Source organism: Neovison vison, chromosome 1 (assembly GCF_020171115.1).
Source record: "Neovison vison isolate M4711 chromosome 1, ASM_NN_V1, whole genome shotgun sequence".
NCBI lineage: Eukaryota > Metazoa > Chordata > Mammalia > Carnivora > Mustelidae > Neogale > Neogale vison.
Genome location: NC_058091.1, coordinates 110,922,279 through 110,944,928, shown reverse-complemented (window position 1 = coordinate 110,944,928; position 22,650 = coordinate 110,922,279). Strand labels below are relative to the sequence as shown.

Below are 22,650 nucleotides of genomic sequence, written 5' to 3'. Positions count from 1 at the left end.
GTTTAATGCACATGAACAGGACCTTCCCATCCTCCTATTAGCCTCTCCTTAGTTTCTGGGCAAAGGAAATATTGGAGGAGAGGTCATCAAGAGGACATGACCACCAGCTGACCTGTGAGCTGGACCCAAGCAATCAGGGTGTTCTTATTCCCTCCCCTGTCCTTGGACCCTGTGATCCACTTCCCTACCCCACCCTCAGAGGATGCCCCAAGGATACAGCCTTGAGATAGAAATGTGGTCTTGAGCTATTTGGATAGTATACACGACTGAGCCTGGTTAAGGTCTCTGTATAAACATTTAAAATGTGGCGGGCAGATGCAGAGATCTACTTGTCTTGCAGCTGCCCAAAACAAGCCTCATAAGTCAGTTCCCTAACTTGCCACCTAACAATCTGGATTAGTTTGCCTCTTTCCTAATTCTCTCCTTTGGCCTCTGTGTACAGGGCCAGTATGGAAACCAACCATTGTCTAGTCAGCCAGGGGAAGGAAGAAATGGATCTTAGGAAAGAGGCATCTGAGAGGGAAATCTCACACTGGCCATAGCCCTCTATGAAGAGGGGGTAGGCATGTGTCAGATGCTTGTGGATGGCCACATAAATATGGGGAAGCCCTGAAAATGCAGGCTGTCTCATGCGCTTGTTTGAGGAACTGTGCATCAAGCACTGTGGCAAAGAAGAGAGAAATGCAGGGCTGCCGCAGGGGGCTGGCGTCTGTGGACAGCTCAGCCGGACACAGAGTCTCAACTAGAGGTGCAAGTTAGAAAGTGAGAAGTGCTAAGACTAAAGAAGGACGTGTAGACGTGCACTCCTCTGCTGGCTTTGGGGCTAGCAGACAAGGTGGGAGAGCAGGATAATTGAAGGCGTTAGTGTGTCATTTGGCAAACCTAGGAAAGAACAGATTGTCTTGGACTATGCCCCAAATGGTTGTGACGACCTGATTGGGATGAAAGGAGGTGAAATCCCTGAAAAACAATGATAAAAATGAAAAGAAGGGTGCTGTGGTGATTTGATGAAGAAATGGACAGAGTGGACAGAGAGGAAATGGACAGGAAATGGACAGAGTGCCCCATGACCCATTTTCCTTCGTATAAGGAATACAAAGGAAAACTTGAAATAGCAATCACCCAAGACTTCTTTCTCTTTTTTAAAGATCTTATTTATTTGACGGAGAGTGAGCGAGCGAGTAAGAGAGAACACAAATGGGGAGCAGCAGGCAGGAGAGGGAGAAGCAGGCTCCCCACTGAGCAGGGTGCCCCATGCAGGGCTCTATCCCAGAACCCTGGGATCATGACCTGAGCCTCACAGGCACCCCCCCCTCCAACACACCAAACTTCTGATAAGACAGAACTATACCCTGAAACCCCTAAGAGAAACCTTGCATTCTTTCTCCATCCCTTGAAATTATAAATCTTATCATGTCTTGAAAATGTTAGCACTCTAGGAGATAACCAAAACACTGCCCAGAGGGACTGAAGTAAACAAGAGGAGGAGGAAAGAGGTCTTTTTAAATACAGACTGCTGGAGAAACTCCCTTGCTCCCAAATCTAGTCCCGAGTCTCCATAAGGTTACTCATTAAGGGCTACAGTTTGGGAATGAAAGCTATGGGTCTGTTTGCATGTCAATGTGCTTATGTTTGTAGTGTTCTGCCACTGCCAGGGAGTATTGTGAAAATTGATTCCTAAAGGAGTTAAGGTCCCCCCCAACAACCCCCACCCCCTCCCGCCCACCACAAAACTGCTAGAAATAAGGATGAAAGAAAATGACTGTCTACAAAGAGTGGGTAAGGAAAACAGAATGTTTTCTTTGGAGGGGGGATAAGGAAAGACATGAGGAACATGTTTTGTTTTAAAGAGAAAAAAAGAAAGTAATTTTGTTCTAAAATAAAATGATTGTTCTTGGATTTAAAAAAAAAATAGAACAAAAGCTAAATGGATATAGAAAATTGCAGGTCTGTGAAAAAGAAATAATGAGAAAGTCATTTATATGTAGCCAAGCTAAGATTAAAATGGATTTAAGTTAAAAAGAAAAAAAGAAGAATTTTAATATCGAAGGTACGGTGGTACAAAATTAGAATTTGGGTTTCTTTCAGTTAAAAGGACAAAGTTTTCTTAGATTATTGGTCTGCTCTTAAAAAACAGCAAACAAAATTTCTTTACCTTTAATGTAATCTGCCTAGAAAACAATTCTGTTTTATCTTTATCACGTCTTTGATTACTTACAGAAACTGAGTCTTCTCTATTAAAAGCACTAGTTTTTTTTTTACACCTCTGCAATTTTGTGTAAATGTTCAATTTCATGGGAAACACTATCAAATAAGAAGCGATGCTCAACTTTTTTAGAGGCTATTTATAGGAAATTCCTAAAAATCTGATCCGTCCTGATATAACATTGTAATTTTAAACAGAAATCACCAAACTCCCTTGCCGACTGCATTGTAATGACCTTTTATCAGACAATTACTGTTTTACTCTGATGCTTTTGCAAAACTGCTCCTAGAGAAAGGATTCATCTTCAAGGAGATTCCTGGAAACTACTGACGAATACAGGTGTTTGCTAACTAAAATCCCCGAACCGAGTAAGAATGAATTCCATGAGATGACAACAAGAGTTGTCCCTGTTTCCCCCCTCCGTGAAACAGGCTCATCACATTGATGATTTAAGGTTAACAGGCGAAGACTTGCCTGTACTGCAGGACACTTTGCAGGCTTTGCTGGAATATTTGCGAGGGAAAATACAGACAGTGAACCCACAGAACACTGAAGGTTTTACGGCACCACCATAAAGTTCTGGCAGTCATTAGGTCAGGTAAGGCATGTGTTATCCCAATGCCATGACTGATAAGATACAAGCCTAACCAACCCTTAAGAACACAAAAGAGAAACAGCCTTTGCTGGTATTTGGGGGTTTGGGAGGACTTTGAGTCCCCACCTGGCACAGTGTCTCCATCCTCTTCTCTGCCTGGTAAGGAAAAGGCACACGTGGGTCAGGGTATCAAGAGTAGCAAGCCACCTTTGAGAAGGCAAAAGTTCTGGTGATGCATATTAAAGCTCTGTGCATCTCTCAAGCAAGACTACTGTCTAAAAAGGGAGTTGTGTCTGTGACTCCTGAGAATATGGGTTCAGTGCTCTGATAAAAACAACAGAAGGAGAGAGTTACCACTAGGATTTGGGTCCCAGCTCTGGAAGGGGGCAGAAACCTCATAGCCCTCCTAGAGAAACCTATATCCCCTCATAGAGCAACAGTTCCTAGCCATGTACACAGTGCCGTCTGGAAGGAGCAAACTGCAGCAGCCAGTGGGCTGAGCTCAGAGCAGCTGGGCTGGTGATGGCTCAGAGCCCCAGCCCTTGTTAATCCTCTGCAGTGACAGTCGGGCTGTTCTACAGAGGTTAACTTATGGCATGGATGTTACAAAGTCAAGGGATGGATGATCCTGAGTGGGTCCTGGTGGGGTCAAGATCTACAGGGGATATATGGGCTTGCTTGCAAGAGCCTGAGACAGTCCTTCTGGTTTTCCACATCCCTCCTCAGGGGGCACTGACACCCCTTTGGCAATCTGGAAGTGGCTGCACTATCCTGGGTACAAGTCCTAGCCACTGGCCAGCCCTTCAGGAGATGCAGTCATGGCTCGGTTTTATTGCACTTCACAGACACTGTTTTTTTTGTTTGTTTGTTTGTTTTTGTTTTTGTTTTTACAAAAGGAAGGTTCAAGACTTCAGGCATGGAGGTAATAACTACAGATGTGGTGGAAACAGCAAGAGAACTCGAATTAGAAGTGGAGCCTGAAGAAGGGACTGAATTGCTACTATCTCTTGATCAAACTCGAACAGATGAGCACTTGCTTCTTAAGGATAAGCAAAGAGAGTGGTTTCTGTAGATGCAATCTACTCCCGGTGAAGAAGCTGGGAAGACTGTTGAAATGACGACAAGGGATTTAGAATACTGCATAAACTTCCTTGATAAAGCAGCAACAGAGTTTGAGAGGGCTGACTCCAAGTTTGAAAGAAGTTCTGTTATGGATGAAATGCCATCAAACAGCATCACACACTACAGAGAAATCCTTCATGAAAGACGGGTCAATCGATGCAGAAAACTTCATCATTGTCTTATCTTAAGAAATTGCCACAGTCACCCCAGCCTTCAGCAACCACCACCCCAATCCATCCACAACCATCAACACAGACAAAAAAGCTTCTACCAGCAAAATGTTTCCAACCCACTGAAAGCTCAGAAGATGGTTAGCATTTTTTCTTTTAGCAATAAGGTATTTTTTAATGAAGGTATATATATATATATTTAGATATAATGCTACTGCACATTTAATAGACTACAGATGAGTGTAAACGTAATTTCTATATGCACTGAAAAGCCAAAAACTCTGAATTGACTAGCTTTATTGCAATATTCACTTGACTGCAGTGGCCTGGAGCCAGACCTGCAGTATCTCTGAGGTGTGCCTGTAGAATAGGTCGGGTGCGTGTGAAGAGCGGCCATGGTGCACCTGGATGAGATGGCATATTGCCAAAGATGGCAGATTGTCCTTGAAATCTGGTGACGTGGTTAATGCAGTGCCAGCATGTCCTGTGTATTCTCAACAATGCCCCAGGCAACTGCCAAAGGAGTCTGGGGCCATTCACCAGAGTTTTCAACTGGTGAAGGATTGGTAAATGGATTATTTTGGCTCCTTCCCACTGAGTGAGGGTTGTAAATACACCCTGGTGTGTGTGAACCCTGTCTAGCCCAACCCAGGATTTCCAGTCACCATACAAATCAGGAAATTAAAGAAGCTGAGTACCATGTAAAAATACCCTCATCAACTAGAGAATGATCAAAGGTCATGTTTCAAAAGTCATAGTATGCAAGACTGGGCCAAAAAAAAAAAGTCCCATAGGACATCAAATGGAGGTTTCAATCTCCCCTATAACCCACAAACAGGGTTGGTAAAAAAAGAAAACTAGAATATTAAAACAGATTAAATTACTAATAGGTAAAACGACCTTGGCTGGGTGGACTAAAGTACTGGTCCAAGATTTCATACATTTATTTGAATGATCAACCAGCAAGTCCGGCTCTGCTGTTGCTGTGCCAGCTACACTGGAGACCACGGCCAAGGCACCCAGGGCCATAAAGGTATGGAAGTCGAGGGAAACATTGCCTTGACCCTCACCATGGATCACTGTGGATGCTGTTGAGAGCAGCAAGCCACATCACGCCCGTGAAAGGCATGACCTACTGGAATCTGCAATGAGATGTCCCAGCGGGATGGAGGAGTACTTTGTACCCCTGGGCGAAGGGCACCTACTCAGTCTCCACTGGGATCCTATTGTCTGGCTACAAGCCGCACCTACTAAAACTCTATCTGGCATGGAACACACCCCATTGGAAGAGGGGAAAGGTAGGAATTCTGGTCTGCTATGTCTTCCTTGGAGTCCATGCCCTTACGCCTGACAGTGCTGTCTCACCTGGTCAACACGTACAGTATGCCACCCAGGCCAAATTCCCGAAGCGGCCAAATTCCCCCTCCTCGAGGCCGCGGGGACCATTCCGTATTCCACTGGTACAGTCCTTAGGGAGATCATTACATCACTATCTTTGTTCCCTCCAAGGCTTGGAGGATGTTATAACACACACATAAGCCCTACTAAATCCACCAAACAAGCTTAAATATTAGCCAGCAAAGCCTGCCTTTAATGAACACTGAAGTATCTCTGATGAGTAAAGCTGCCTTCCAAAATAAATGGTCTCAGATAGTACCACCATCTCTCAAGGAGTCACTTGTGTCATTATCCAAACAGAATGCTGTATGTTCATACCTCATGAATCTATTAATGTGCCATCTTTAGTAAATCACACGAGGACACAAGTAAATGCCCCATGTGATCTAACTAAGCTTAGGAATCTTAATAACTCAGTGAGTGGTTTGGATCATGGGGCTCTTAGTGGAAAAAAAAAAATTATTACTGATTTGGGAAATCATTGCTTTAATCTGTGTTTTCTCTTGCATGCACCTGTACTGTTGCTCTGGCCTCTGCCTTCAGTGCAGCCAGAGAGCCACCAAAGGAGCCACCACTATGCTAGTGGAATCCTTTGCTGACCACTCCGTGTACACTGCAAAAAAGGGGACGTAAAAGATTATAATAGCAGGTTATGAGAAATAAAATGTTGGGGTAGGCCATCAAGAGGACATGACCAGGGACGCCTGGGTGGCTCAGTTGGTTGGACGACTGCCTTAGGCTCAGGTCATGATCCCGGAGTTCCAGGATCGAGTCCCGCATTGAGCTCCCAGCTCCATGGGGAGTCTGCTTCTCCCTCTGACCTTCTCCTAGCTCATGCTCTCTCTCACTGTCTCTCTCTCAAATAAATAAATAAAATCTTAAAAAAAAAAAAAAAAAAAAGAGGACATGACCACCTGTTGACCAGTGAGCTGGACTCCAGCAATCAGAAGCTTTTCTCTCCTGCCCCTGTCCCTGGAATGTGGGTTCTGTTTGCCTTCCCTGCTCCCAGAAGATGCCCCTAGGCCACAGCCTTGAAATAGAAATGTGGCATTGAATTTGCGAGGACATGGATGGAACTAGAGGGTATTAGGCTCAGCGAAAGAAGTCAATCAGAGAAAGACAATTATCATACGATCTCCCTGATATGAGGAAATTGAGAGGCAACATGAGGAGTTTGGGGGGTACGAAAGGAATAAACGAGACATGATGGAATCGGGAGGGAGACAAACCACAAGAGACTCTTAATCTCACAAAACAAACTGAGGGTTGCTGGGGGGAAGGCAGGGTGGCTGGGTTATAGACATTGGGGAGGGCATGTGATATGATGAGTGCTGTGAAGTGTAAACCTGGCGATTCACAGACCTGTACTCCTGGGGCTAATAATACATTAAATGTTAATAAAAATTTTTTAAAAATTAAAAAAAAAAAAAAGAAATGTGGCATCAAGACCATCTGGAAGGTATACATGATTGAACCTGGTTAAGGTTGCTCTGTAAACTTTTAAGATTCTGGCAGGTGGGTGCAGAGATTTACTTGACTTGTGGCCACAAAACAAGCCTTGTAAGTAACTTCCCTTGCTCATTAAACTTGTCATGTGAGGGGACCTGGGTGGCTCAGTCAGTTAAGCACCCACCTGTGGCTCAAGTTATGATCTCAGGGCCCTGGAATGAAGGCCCTAATCAGACTCCCTGCTCAGCAGGGATCTGCTTCTCTCTCATCCTCTGTGCTCTCTTTCTCTAAAGTAAATAAATACAATCGTTAAAGAAGAAAAAACCCCTGCCATGTGCCATTATGGAGTGGTGTCTCTCTCTCTCTCTGGTCTCTCCCTGCCCTTTGTTTATGGGTCCAGTTTTTGAACCAATGGGAAAAACTTAACATCTCTTCTTAAGAAGGCTGGGTTCTATAAACAGACATCAAGATTTTAATCTTTGGCTAAAAGAGGTCCACATTTTAATTGAATTGTTTATGGTATTATTAACCTTGAAATTGGTCATGTCAGGATGAAGCATATTCCTCAAGAATTTCAAAATTAGTCTTTCTGGGATATGAAAAAATGTTTATAGAATTAATACATGATAGATCAGAATCAGAGTCAATTTTTAAACGTAGGTGAGAAAACATTTAAGAAACAGCTAGAAAAATACATACATTATACACACACACACACACAGAGCTAGAAAAATATATCCTATAGGATGTATAGGATATATACATCCTATATCCTACAAAATATAGGATGTATTTTTACATATATATACACACATATATATAAAAGTGTGTGTGCATGTATAATTTTTTTTTGAACTGCCAAGTGAGATATCAAGGAAAACAGGAAGGAAAGTAATAAGTGAATTCTTAGAACAGAATTCTTATTACAGGGCTTTGAAATCAGGACATTAAAACCTTCTTTTTCTTTTCTAAGAATTCCTTAGTTCTGAATGTGACTTAAATGTGATATTATTGATAGCTTAACTACTGTGGGCAGTTTTCTCTATGCCAGGGCCTGCTATGTATTTTACATATATTTCATAGTATCTTTAATCCTCAAATAACCCTCTAAGACAGACAGTATTATTACTCTCATTTTATAGATGAGGAAACTGAGGTCAAATCAGAGTAGAAAAGCAAGAGACATAGAAGTTGAACTGGGAGCCCGATATTTTCAGCAGGACACTGATTTGTTTCTGCAGCACACACTTAAGAAGTGTTTACTAATTTTTTGTAAACCTGGTTGCCATATCTTAAGTGCTACACATGCTGGAAGTTTAATAGAGAATTTGTTGACTTTAATTAATTAGTCATCACCGTTATTTAGCAAAAAACAAATTGGGCAAAGTGAAGAGATACAAGGTATCACACAATGGGAGGAGAATATATTCATGAGCTAATAGGAGAATTCTAATATCTCAATTGTTATACCAAATTAATTCATCACTAATATACTACTGCTGTGCAACATCAAGAATTTATCAGAATTCACTAAATTAAAACCTGTGAGGATTAACCTCTTTTTTAAATGCCTTGATGAAATGAGGGCAAAATTACAGCAAAGTGTTTCTTGCTTTCTCATAAAAGCAACTGATCATAAAGCATGAATATTTTTACTGTATTAATAGATTAAAACCCTTTTTCCAGGACTACACTGTATAGAAGACCAGCCACTTTTTTTCCCCACACTGTGTCTCTATGGAAGATCGACGTTAGAATTCTGTGAAAGTGGTTATGAATTTTGTATTTCAAGACCCTATTCTATGAAGAGAGAAATAAATAAAATCATCTTTTCCTGAAAGACATGTTCATAAAGCATCATTAAGAAAAAAAGACACCTTGGTGTCAACTACACTCGAATTTAAAAAATTAGAAAATCGACACTTTGTATGCGTAATGTAGCACAATTCTTTCCAAGGACAGGCCATTATTCTTAGTATACCATGCAATCGTTAAGGAGCAATAATAGAAATAGTTAACATCCATCAAATCCTTGCCATGTGCAATACAGTTCTGAGCACTTCACTTATGTTATCTCTATCCCTTACATCAACACGATGAGGGGAGCACTCTTCCCACCACCTCCATTTGACAGATTCTGAAGCTAAAGCCAGAGTGATAAAATAACTCCCAAGATCTCAGGGCCAAGTGGTGTTGCCAGGAAGCCATTCTCCTGGTCTCGTGATCTCAGCCATCATTTCTTCGGTTTCCTGATGCTGGTGATAACGATGATGATAACGGGCAGTGAGAGGTGCTTTAGTTCTCTAGACATTATTAGTAGAAGATCACAAATCTAAAATGCTACTAAGGATGCTACCTGAACATGCTACCATGGCAACTTACGCAAGGACAGCTGTAAATCCCGTTGAAGCGCTTTGCCAAGGCTTAGCTTACAAACCCGCAGGTCCTGCTTGAGCTGTGCCAGTCCTGTGACTGCTAGACGCAATCTGGTGTCTTGTCTTTACCAGTGTACCAAGTGTGTTTATGCTGGATCTTATAAAATGCAAGACAACGGGCTACTCTGCTCAGGAATGTCAGTGACTGGTAGAACAGTGTTATAAAAAGCCATTTTTAGGTGAATGGATGGAACGAGGGTTTGAGATTGTAATAACGATTCTGTGTTCCTAAAGCACCCTATAGATAAGTAGTCTCCATGGGTCTGGAAGGTCTTTGAGCTGACCATCCGAAGGAAAAGGGAGTGGAAGAAGCTGAATCGCACCATCTGCATCTTGTCAGTTTACTCCGTCTCAGAAGACAATTCTTCTCCCCTAGATCCTCCCCTGGTGGCTGATGAAAAGATCTTGGGATGCCCCTTCTGGGTCCCAGAAGAAGAGGGGTTAAAACTAGAAGCCCTATGCATAATATTATCTATGTTTATTGACAAAACAAATCTTTGACAGGAATGTATTTGGCCATCTTTCTCATACAGGGACTCCTTTTTCCCTACCTGCCTTGGGGTATTTTTCATTTTAGCTTGATTCTGATTTAGAATGACTTCTGCTTGAGAGATTGTTTATTTGCTTCCTTTTCAAAACTCATTTCCATGTCCCCTGACTGCAGTCTGAATTCGTAAGATTGTTGATTTTAATTCCTCCTCTTCCATTTGCCCCTTTGTTAATATCTCGATAGTTAGTGTCATTTGTGACTGTAATTAAAATGGTTCTCACTTTTCTCTTCCAGTTGACATCCAGTTCCTCTCCCTAACCATAAATGAAGATACTTCACAGAAATAGGGTAAATATACCAGATGCTATAGAAATCCAGGAGAGTCCTGCAACTTATCATTATTGTTTTCTACAACCTTGTCCATATTTTTTACCTTTTGGGGAAGCCTGGTGTCTATGCCAAATTTTAATGAAGTAAGATTTTATTACTAATTTAATTACTAATATCATTTAATACCATGCAAAGAACCACAACTAATATTTAATTACCATGAGGATGCCGCAATGAAAGTGGAAAGAAAAAATGGCTAGGACTTACTTGGATTTGGTGAAATGACACAGAAAAAAAAAAAAAAAGCAACTTTACAGCATATGTATTTTAATATATTGTTTTCCTATTTTTTGAAGGAGTCTCTTTACCCAGAAAGTACTGGCCTTTAAACTTAGGAGAAATTTTCCATCAACCTCAAAATACTTAGACATCATCATAAATATTCTCTTATAATCACATGTGCTGAGAAACTATCTACAGGTCTACTGAATTTTGTAGAATTATACCTAGCCCTGAGCATTATTTAATTTATAATTGCTTTTATCTTAAGGGTCTTCTTTAGCCAAAATATATCAAAAAGCAATGCAGGAATGGATCATTTCATGTATTTTATAGGAAAAGTTCTTCTTTAATATGTTCAACAGTAGCATCTGGACCATACGTAACATAATCACAGTTATTGCCCACCCTCTTCCTGCCCCCCCCCCAAAAAAGTGAAAAAAAAAAAAAAAAAAAAAAAAACCTTCCATAGAGGCTAGAGTTGGGGTTTCTAGGCCAACAAGTTATTATAATTCCTAAACAGTAATATTTCTTCTACTCTTGTTCCCTTCTTATTTTTCAATTTCTAAAAAACCTAAGTGTAGACTCATGAGCACTTTTTCCTCAAGAATTTCAGTGGATGAAGAAACTATACGGTAATGACCACTCAAGCTCTGAAAGCACCTTTGGAGTTTCACAAAAGAAGTTCACCCTATCTGACATAGTGCCGTGTGGGATTCTGGGAGGAGGCAACAGTAGATCACCACACGCTTGGCCTCCCAAGGCCACACTGTAGAACTGGGGAGCTCCTCCTCATAAATCCAAGATATCCCAAACTGTTCACTCTAAGTCTTTTCTCTCTATCTTTCCCAGTCAAGAAAAACAAATCTTCTCTAAACTAGTGAGGACTAGGTAAGAATTAATCATAGAGTCCACCAAATGAAGAAAGCTAAAATTGGGGATAAGATGGGCTGCAGAGCATGAACAGTAAGTAACATTGGTCCATTAGTTTCTTTCCTGGACTGTGGATCTCATTGGCATTTTAGTCCTGCTCTGTCCAGTGCCTTCTTCAGTCAGAAGAAGATGCCGAGAGAGGATATAAGGAGGATTTTAAGCACCCTTCTGCTGCCTGATTGACTTCTTTAAGAGCTCAGCCTCATCTGTCCAACTGGATTTAACTTTCTATTTTGGCTAGAATTAAAAAAAAAAAAAAAAGAAAGAAAAAAGAAACACAACTACCAACACGAGAGACCATTTCTTTCTCGAACATGTTATTTCCCACACTGCTGCACGCTGCTTCTATAATGAACTCTACAGTTCTTTGTTTCTTGGCTTGAACACTACAAGTCAGGTAAAAATGTTTAGCTGTGTGTGACCTGGGAATTGAAGAGGAAAACGCACAAAATTGGTTTGGCTTAGAACCTAAGCATTTACCCAGAGGTGAAAGGTGTGTGTACCAGCATAGCAAACATTGATTTTTGTTTTTTCCTTCTCAGACATTTTAAAATGCAACTTAGAACTACAACTACTTCAGTGTATGGGTAACCTTTTCATCTCCTCGAACTTGTTTTGCTCAACATGCCCATTTCAGGTTCTTCCGGGTTAAACGGAGATTTGTTGACCCAGGATGTCTCTATTCACAGTTTTCCCCCACCTCTTGAAGATATCTGCCACTACCACACCCCAGCACCAATTTCAAAATACACAGCTTAATTTCCAGAGCCGTCTTTTCTATTTCAGTTCGATGCACTAGCTATATTTTAGGCAGCTGGTGACTGATGAGAATTTATCCCCTGTATCACCATGTTTTCCATAGTTGTAGTTTGTCTGATAAAGAGAAAAGTCCAGGAGGCCACAGGCCCTTCCCTCCATCACCAGCAGAAACACACTGCATCTGAAATCTTTGCAAGCATTCCACAACTACTCAAGGTTGTCTTGGTGTTTTCCTCAGCATTAGTGGTTTTATAGAGTCACACCAAGAAAGCTGAAAGCTGCCACATTATTTTTAAGTGTTTAACATGTAAACATTCCTAAAACAGATCGACAAAGAAAATGATCAAAACCAAGGAGAGGATTTTTTAAAAATTGTTTCAGTTCTTAACCCCCATCCACTATCTTCTACACACCTGTCCTATTTTCAAAATCTTGAGTACTACAGACAGCCAACACAAAGGATTTCCACGTTTATAATTTTAAAGAAGGGAACTAAGTTTTCCATTTTTCTAGATTGCATGTTTTTTTTTATTTAAATCATGCTGTAAATAGCCAATAAAATTGCTCTTCTTGGTAGTTTTTTTTTTTAAGAAAACTGAGTATGATAAATGGATTTTCATACATTCCCATATGCAAGCATGAACTTCAAATAGCAGAGCCCAACTAAATCAATACTCACAGAAGTAAATTTTTACAGAAAATAGTTATTTTAAAAATGATAATAAAGCGAATAGTTATCAAGATTCTAGAATAGAGGGGAAACACCAAACATATGGAAAGATTTAAAAACTATTTATTGTGGGCCCAGATCTTCTTCTCCCTGTGCAAACCGCACCCCCCCACACACACACCTGGTTCCAGATCTTATTAGATGCAGGGAAACAGGTGAGAGTGCTGGTCTGATGTCAAATCTTTTCTCTTCCTCTGGCCCCAAAAGTCACCAATGCCTTTGTAGCTGCTCTACCTATGGGCTCATCTCTCACCTGCCTGTAACGAGAGTTTCATTTTACTTCCCTGTTTCTAGGCTCTCCTCATTCTACTTCATCCTGCACACTGCAGCCAACTTTATGTAAGTACCATTCTCCTCCAACATCATGCCCATGCCATTTGAGGCCCGTCTCAATCCAGCTCCAGCGCCCCCCCTCTCTATCCAGATATGCTCTGTGTCGTAATTGCACTGCCGCGCTGTCCACTCATTCTGTTTTTCTTCTTGGCAAAGTTATAAATAGATTTCCTATTTATATGTCAACTCTTTCCAATTCCATGTCCTCCATGGAGCTTTCCCTAATTTCTCCTTTCCCTTCTTACATTTGCTGTGCAGAATTATTGCCTGACTTCTCTCTTGAGCTAGACAATAACCACACTGTGTCCTAATTATCTGCTGACCTGCCCATTGCCTCCAGGGCAGGGACTGAAACCCATTTGTCTCTGCGCCCCTAGCACCTGAAAGAAAGGAAAGCTACAACCGTATAGCTCAGAACATATTTCAAATCCAGATGGGAATTTCTAGAACTATTTTGAACAAATTTTTTTTTGGAACCAATTTTCCTATATGTACCCATCAGCCAGGATATATGTGTGTGCATATGCGTGTGTGTACATGGTTGCCTTTCCTGTTTGACATCATTTAAAAAATTTCTTTTCAGATGGAGAGGAGAAGCGAGTCAGGGGAAATTGGAGGGAGAAAAGAACCATGAGAGACTATGGGCTCTGAGAAACAAACTGAGGGTTTTGGAGGGGTGGGGGATGGGGGTGGGGTGAGCCTGGTGGTGGGTATTATGGAGGGCACGGATTGCATGCAGCACTGGGTGTGGTGCATAAACAATGAATTCTGGGACACTGAAAAGAAATAAAAAAATAGTTATAAAAAATTTCTATTCTTAATTGTTTTTATTCTTAATCTTCTTGGGATTTTTTTATATGTGAACTACTTTTTACTTTCAGGTAAGTACAGACCTATGGTACACACAGCAATAAGAACGATGCCTTTGTGATTTTTGTGAATAAGCTAGGAAAGATTCAGATGTTCTTAATACTCCATACTTCCTAAGTTATGAATGAATTCATATTTAAGAAAGCAAATACCAAACAACAAAGCTGAAGCAAAAAGTCTTTCTTATTATCAGTCTGAAATCTTAATTATAATATTTCATCCTATTATTGGAAGGATGGGTGTTTGCGTTTGCACGAGCTTTCAAGAGCAAGTGAGAGAGCAAGGGACAAGGGAAAAGAAGAAGAAGAGAGAGAAGTGTTTATATTTCTGAGCTGAAACAAGCTGTATATGTTTTACATGATATGTTGGCTTTAAAGAGAAAACTAAAATTCAGGATGAAATGCTACATAATTAAGGGAAGTTTGATGCTTTCTTGTTGATCTACACAGAACTCAAAATATTACTTATACAAATGAATCAGGATGAGTGCATTTAAAAGAAAATTTAGTTTTGGACCTCAGGGGTACAAATATTGGATTAATCTTAATCTCTGGTGTGTGAATTGCACAGACTGATCTACCTATACATGGTTCTCTATTTTTATTCATTCATCCACTCATTCATTGATATATTAATAATGTAACATACCATGACTCAACCACCCAACACAAAAGATAGAACCTTGAAAATACTTTATATACAGCCATCTGGTCCTCTTAATCTTCTGGACTCTCTCAGTTTACAGTAACCCAATCTAAACACTTGTCTTAACTGTAATCCGTTTTCCTTATCAGTTTATTTCATATTTACATGTTCTCGCTTTTAATCCCTCCTATGGGAAAGGGTACCATTCTAGTTTTTACTAGAACAACACTCGAAAATTCATCCATTAATGACACAATGTGTAGCTTCCCTGATCTAATGTAAATTATATATATATATGTATATATATATAATTTGTGTACACATATATGTATGTTTATATATGTGTGTGTGTGTGTGTATACACCCCCCTTTATGACAAATGATCATTTGAAGAATATTGTCAATTGATCTAAGGCCAATGAAGAAAAAATTGTCATACTATCAATTTACTGAATTGCCTGAAAAATGCCTATTTCTTGTACATTTTTCTATGTTAAAATGTTATTAGTACATGTTCTGTAAAAGCAGCATAAAAACAAAACTAAAAGCATAGAGAAAATCACTCAAATTTATTTACATCACTGACTTAACCTGTGTAATGTGGGGAAGGTGCCATTCTTAAACGGTGAGGCAGTGAGGAGAATTCGAGATCCCAATCCCTTTTCTTCCTGTCATTTGCAATATGATTATGGCTTATAATTTAATTTGTTACTGAAATTTGATTGAATCAATTAAGTCAACTAATGGACTGAGTTGCATCAACTCAGTCTCTACATGCTTTAATTTCCTCCTCAGTAATATATATATATAATCTATTCTTAAAAGAATAATTTGATTGCTCTTAAAGATTCTTTCAAAATAGTATAGAACCTTACTTTCTTTTCTCAATATTGAAGTCTTACAGATTAACACATTTTATTGTTAAACATATTTTTCATTTTATTTTGTTTTCTATTTTTTTTTTAAAGATTTTATTTCTTTCTTTACAGACAGAGTGCAGGGGAGCGGGAGAAGGGGAGAGAGAGAGGAAGAAGCCGGAAGAGAGAGGGAACGAGAGTTAGTTCACAAGCAGGGGGAGTGGCAGAGAGAGAAGAAGCAGCAGGCTCCCTGATGAGCACAGAGCCCGAGGAGGGGCTCGACCCCAATACCATGACCTGAGCCGAAGGCAGATGCCTAACTGACTGGGCCACCCAAGCACCCCAGAGAGAGAATCTGAAGCAGACTGAGTGCTGAGCATGGAACCCCATACGGAGCTCCATCCTAGGACCCTGAGATCATGACCTGAGCCAAAATCAAGAGTTGGATGCTTAACCAACAGAGCCAAGTGCCCCTCATTTCATTTTCATCAAGCCCATAAGCCTACTTTTGAAACCAAACTCTCTAAAGTTCACTCAAGAGACCTTGGTCGAATAAGAACTGGTGTTCACAAAGAGCAGAGGAAGTATTCCAGATCCCAAGGCTTATCTCTGTAACAGCCTTTCTTCTCTTCGGTGTGTTACCAACAGTATGCTCATTTACAATTAATTCATTTAACTGATGAATGTACTTGACATTATGTACTAAAAAAGCTCTAATCACGGAAAGCCTAGTGATCTAAAATCCATCTCTGACAGGAATTCACTGCTGGAAGTCTAACATCAAAATGTCAGCCATAGTGGAAGACTTATGCTCATTAAGTATAACAAACCCATGGCAAACTTCAGAAACTGCCATAACCATGCATGGAACTCTAACGAGCCAAGGTATAAAGAGGAGAGACACTCTACATTATACCTCTGTGTTATAGAAAATGTTCCTTAATTAACAAATTTGCTCTCAAATCTTTATCGTCTTCACTAGTCTGTTAGTACTACAAATATGTCTCATATTTGGTAAAAAAAAAAAAGTCTGTGGGACAGTGAAGGATAATGTAGCTTCCATAACTTTTGTTTTTTAAATTTCAAGAGGAAGTTATAATATAAGCAATCCTATTGGGTGAACCTAAAGTACCAAGAATATGGTATGCTAAAAATGGAAACATTATAAATTTTACTTCTTGGATCACTTCTGAGTCCTTATCTCTAAACGCATATGATACTACAAAATGATTATGTCTGTGGGGGCATCAGTCAATGATATTATCTGACTTGGATTTGAAATGTAAATAACTTAGGGCTAGTACTGACTCCTTTAGAAATATAAAGCTAGTGCTAAGGAAATACAGAAATTTGATAGAAACACATTGATGCAATTCAAATTCTGATTAAGAGAACCACTTGAAATAATTTTGAATGCACAATTATAAGCATGAACTACTTTATCAAAATGTACATATCAGCTTAGTTCAAATTACAGGAGAATGTATTACTTCAAAATGATTTTTTTAATATGTAGAACATTTTTTAAGGATTTTATTTATTTATTTGTTAGAGAGAGACAGAGCACATACACACACACAGGCAGGGAGAGTGGCAGGCAGAGGGAGAAGCAGGCTCCCTCTGAGCAAGGAGTCCCATGCGGGACTCAATCCCAGGACCCTGGAATCATGACCTCAGCCAAAGGCAGATGTTTAATTGGCTGAGGCACCCAGACATCCTTACATTTAGAACATTTTTAAATGATGGAGATTTTTAATATTTTTATCCTCTTCAAATGAAATCCCCAGGAATACCTTTATTCAAGAAAGACAATTTTAATACATAATTTTTCTTTACATTCTAATAAATACCTCTCTATTCTTTATTCTTTTGTGGCTAAGACTATTATTTCTGGAATTAGACAAACCTGAGTTTAATACTTGGTTCTGCCTTGTACTAACTGTGTGACCTTGGACACAATATTTAACATCTATCTGTAGGTTTTAGCTTCCTCATTTCTAAAGTGGGGGAAATAAATTACCCTATTTTAATGAATTGTTCAAGGAGTAAAGATGATGACTTATAGAACATGCTTGATATAATGTTTTTCAGAAAGTAAATGCTCAGTAAATATTGGGTATCATACTACTACTCATGGTGATGATTTCAAATAACAGGACTAACAGTCTGAACTGTATATGTGAAATAGTTGAGCCAAAAAGAATTCCCATGATCACCTGTTCGTCTTATTTTGGAGAGGCCCAGAGTGCTTCAGTGACAACCCCATCAAATCAGTCTTATTGCTTCCTGTAAACTGTTCTGTTAAGTGGTTTGCCTCGAGTCCTTGCCAGCCCATTTTAGGAGTGGGTAACACAGAGCAAGCAGTGCTAAAGGTGAGGTGAAATGAGGCTTTTCTCTAATGAGCAGAGAAATCTCATATGACAGAAGAGCAAAGTTAAATCACTGTATTGATTGCTCAGAAAATCAATATGAAGTTTCCATCCACAGAAATGCTTCCAAGCTGAGAACAAGGGGTCTGGAAGCCCAAGGAATAAAGGGCACAGGCCTGTAAGAAAGGATGTGTCGATCCTTCTGTGTGGACACCCACAATGCCTTGGAAAGCTGAAAGCAAATCAAGCCTCTGGCTACCTTAAAATGTTAGTGGGGTCATCTTGTCAAAACGGTGATTACTTAGAGAGGAATCCAATATGAATAGCAATAAATTCAATCGGATATAATGTCATAACTGTTTAATGTAATATGTTGGAACGGACTTCTCACCTAGACAAAAAGCAGTAGCCTCTTTGGAGTACTCAGTTCAATAACATTGCTCAAGAAAATAAGATATAATCACCCTTTAGCTTTTAAATCCTTCTATTATGAACTTGGTCTTTAAATCTGTAGTTGCACATATATAAAGATTTATTAAAATTATAATGGCATCTTGTAAAAAACATTGAAAAATTGTATGACATATCTCTGTAGTTATGTATCCAAATACTACCACAATAGTGTCCAAATCCTTATTGTCTGATTATTACCTTCATTGTCTGATTATTATTTCTAATAAAAGCATGATGTTGAAAAAAGTAATACAGCCCTGTATAACTGTAAAAAACATTCTAAGTGTTTTTTAGGTTAGTTAAAAATAAAAGGAATCTTCAAATCTTCATATTTTACAAATTGGGAATAAAAATATTTTTGAGTTGAGTGTGCTTTCTGGTTGGCAAATACATATATTCTACATTCATGAATATTTTAATATAAATCAGAAACACAACTATGACAAATCCAAATTCATTTACTGATGAATGAGCCATTATACAAAAGTAACATTATTGTCCTCATGCCATGACTTTCGGGGCTGGACTTAAGATTTTGTAGACATCAAAGTGAATGATGGGAACACTGACAATGGATTTATTGTCCAGTGGCCAGTCAGCATCACACACTTACTCCAGGATGACAGGACTCCCAAACCTAGCTGCAAATTGCTTAATTTAAATCTCACTGAAAAGTAAATGGAAGCAAAATCAATTTCATTTCAGTTTTAAATAATATTTATTTTATTATAGCAGTAATTTTTAAGCTTCAAGTAGCTTCTATATAAAAGTATTTTATTTTATATATCAAATTTCATGTATATAGTGTGGCTTTTGAAAACAGTCTAATAGGAAAAGATTTTTGGGTATGTTAGTAAAATGTAACATTGAAACTGGTGAACAGATTAGTATCCTGACAAGTACAAATGACTCTTATGTTCTATCTGTCATAATAAATCTTTTGTAGACTGAGATTAGCCTTTTGTGCCAAGATCTCTGGGGAAAGTAATGTGCATTGGGCCTCAAGGGAAAACTTTCTATCTATATCTAACTAATGCTTCCAGAGACTTGGGCTGCTCCCCTCGCTGTTGCAAAGTGCATATAAATACTAAAAAACTAAAGCAGATATCCTTGTATTAAAAACCAAGGAAACATACAAATACATTCAGATCTTGTTTTTTACCCACTACTTTTGACCCTCCATAGTCCTTTGAAAACACACACACAAATATTACCTTTAACTATTCAATAAACATTTTGTGTCAGTAGCTCTGAACCGTATTTCTCTATTTTTTGCTCTCTTTTTTATTTGAAATAATCCAGCAGAAAAATTTTGTAAAAATTCTATTGACAAAAACACTACCCTTTTCCCAAAAGACAGTAAGAAAGCTTTTGAAAACTCTCTTTTCTTAATGTATTTTCTGACATGATTCAAATAATTTGAAATATTTCTATAATTTTTTTTTTAGTTATTAAGACTGTAAATAATGGGGGCCCAAGTCCTTCTGACAGAGCCTTCCCCCCTCTCCACAAAAAAAAAAAAAAAAAAAAAAAGGACTGTAAATAATGGACCATGGAAAGGAACAAAGACAGAGGTAAGCAAACTACATTTGCCTTGAAGGAGTCATTTTTCTTTTGTAGATGAGCTGGTTTTTCCAAAAAAGAGGGCAATTCACTTACCTCAGTCTTTCATAGATTTGGGTTAAGCTAACTGAAATGTGCTTTAGGACACAGAAGGAGCCAGCATTTGGAGAAAATAGAAAGAATGTGGCCAGAAACAATTTCTGTTTTTAAAATTAACCAATAACCTCAGGTTTTTGAGGTATTTGAGTAGAGAAGTAGTATTTTGGATTTTTTTAAAAAGTTGGACCAAAGTTATTTCATTTTTGGAACATGTAATTTGGTAATTTTTTACCTAAATTGCTTTTAATTTAGAGATGTTTTCATAACAAAGTTAAATTTTAATCAAATGTGAAAATGTGCTTTTTAAGAAAAACATATAATGTTAGGCAGTTTCTCCACCTGCAAAATGGGGGATAATAACAGGATCCACAAGCTTGTTGTAAGAATCAACTGCGTTAGAAATTTTAGCCACACGAATGAAGAGATTTCTTGTGGAAAGTAAAAACTCCATGCAGAGCTGTGTGATGCTCTGTAAAAATATTTCTATTTTGCTCTATGGACAACTGATTGTCCCGCCCATGTCAATCACCCTTGTCCTCTTACTTGGTCTATTATAAACTATGTGACTCAATCAATCCTGGTTGCATATCAGCACTGCTTGTGATGCTTTTTTACAACTTTAGTTTCCTGGGCTCAACCCTCAGAGGATCTAATTCAATCAGTTTCACAGTGAAAGTCCTAGGACTCCCAAATTTACAAATCTTTTTGGGTGACTGTGATGAGGAACCAAGGTTGAGAACTACCATATCAGGCAATCATTGTTCCAGTTTATTTGTTTCTGCTGAAAGACTATTATCTGGACTTCAACAAGAGACAAAGAGAGGGAGAAAGAGAGTAAGACGACTAATTATATTTTGGATAGTGATCTTACTAGGAGAGAAACCTATGGGACTGTGTTTTTCGAACAATGATCCAGACTTTACGGAACTGTTAGATAAAAAAAAAAAAAAAAAAAAAAAAAAAAAAAATCAAGACCCTGAGAATGCTGTAGGACAGCTAGTTTAGAAACAAGTAGATATTTTCCTGGGAACTGTATAAAAATATTTCTTTTAGTCTTGAAAACAACTCTTACTACAATTCACTGTTGTTACTTTGTATCCTACAAGATAGCTTGGTGAGTGTGTGCAGAGAGTTCAGATGACTGCTACGAACAGGCAGGTTTTGAGAAGACCCAGAGTGACCAGGCAAATAGGAGTTCAAGCAGGGAAGTGAGACAGTGCAGGAGCACTCATGTGACTTTTGGAACAAAATACTCAATTTATTACATCAATCCAAAAGAAAAAGGGAGAGAAAAAAGGCACCCCTGTCTAGGGAGAAAGATGATCTTAGAACAAAGATACATAGAAAACAAAAAGGATGAAAGATATAGCTAAGAAGATACAGTAATAAAGCCAGAAGAAAGAATAGATTTTTAAGACTGACAGTTCCAGTTAAGACTAATCACACTCAAGAGTTTTTAGTACATGAAAGGAAAGCCCTGCTGGGCTTGAAATAGCTATGGTTGGTTTCTAGGTGTAAATCTCCTTAGTCTATAGATCACAGATACCCTATTTGTATTTAACTTTTGTACTTGCAGTAAAATAAATTTCCCTAGAGAGATTCCTCCTCACTTTGTAAATTGGCTTTTTCAAGAAATCTTAATTGGATATAGTTTTCACACAGTGTTTGTCTTTGATTTAGTAAAAAAAAAATGGTGAAAAGCAGTGAATACGGATTATAATGTATGTCCCTATCTCCATAATATATGTCCCTATTTCTGTGTCGAAGGATACTGCTCTTGCCGGCTTTTACAGTTCTGACTCTGAAACTGGACTGCCTGCCATGAGAGGTTAGTATATAAATGTAGTGGGAGTAATATTCTGTTTACACAGAAGAGACCTAAATGAGCTTCACCTGGGCATCAAATAATCGGCCAAAGCGGAGTATCCGTTCTGTTTCTGTTGCCCATTATTTCCTCGGATCAACTGTGTCTTAGTTTCCTGTATTTTCCATTTGTAAAGTGAAGGTCTTGACTGAAGTTAATCGTTTAGACGTTATATGAATCCGGACAGGACATCACATCCATTTCCCTTAGCATTTAATCTGCCTGAAATTTCACTTACTTAGAAGCCTCCCCAAATTAATTGAAAAGGAGACAACTGATCCACCAGTATTTTAAAACAGACTTGAAAATTTTAAAGTTTAGCTTCAATTTCTAAGCACAGAGTGAACATACAGGCTTACACATGAAGCAAGTCTGAAATGAGTTTCTCTGCTAGAACGTTACTGCTTCCAGAGGGGACTAACATTGTGCTGTTAGAAAATGTGAATACTGCTTGAGAGAAACAGTGACTCCACTCAGAAGTCATTCAACTTCCTTGTGTCAAATGGCAATAGTCATTTAGGTGCTATCACATGCAAAAAATCTTCCTTCTCACCATCATGATCTTTCAAAGAAACACTTGAGATTTTTCTGAAGCATAGCCAATTATATGTCTTAAATACAGCAGAGGAATGAGAATGAGGATTCGTGTCCCCTATGGGCACTTGCATAAAGAACATTCACTGATGTCAGCCATGGTTCTG

General features: G+C 38.8%; 1 protein-coding gene across 3 annotated transcripts in view; it reads right to left on the bottom strand.

Annotated features, from left to right (window-relative positions):
* ADGRB3 (adhesion G protein-coupled receptor B3) overlaps positions 1-22,650 on the bottom strand; it is a 731,117-nt gene that overhangs the window by 110,421 nt on the left and 598,046 nt on the right. The gene's annotated exons all lie outside the window — the stretch shown is intronic.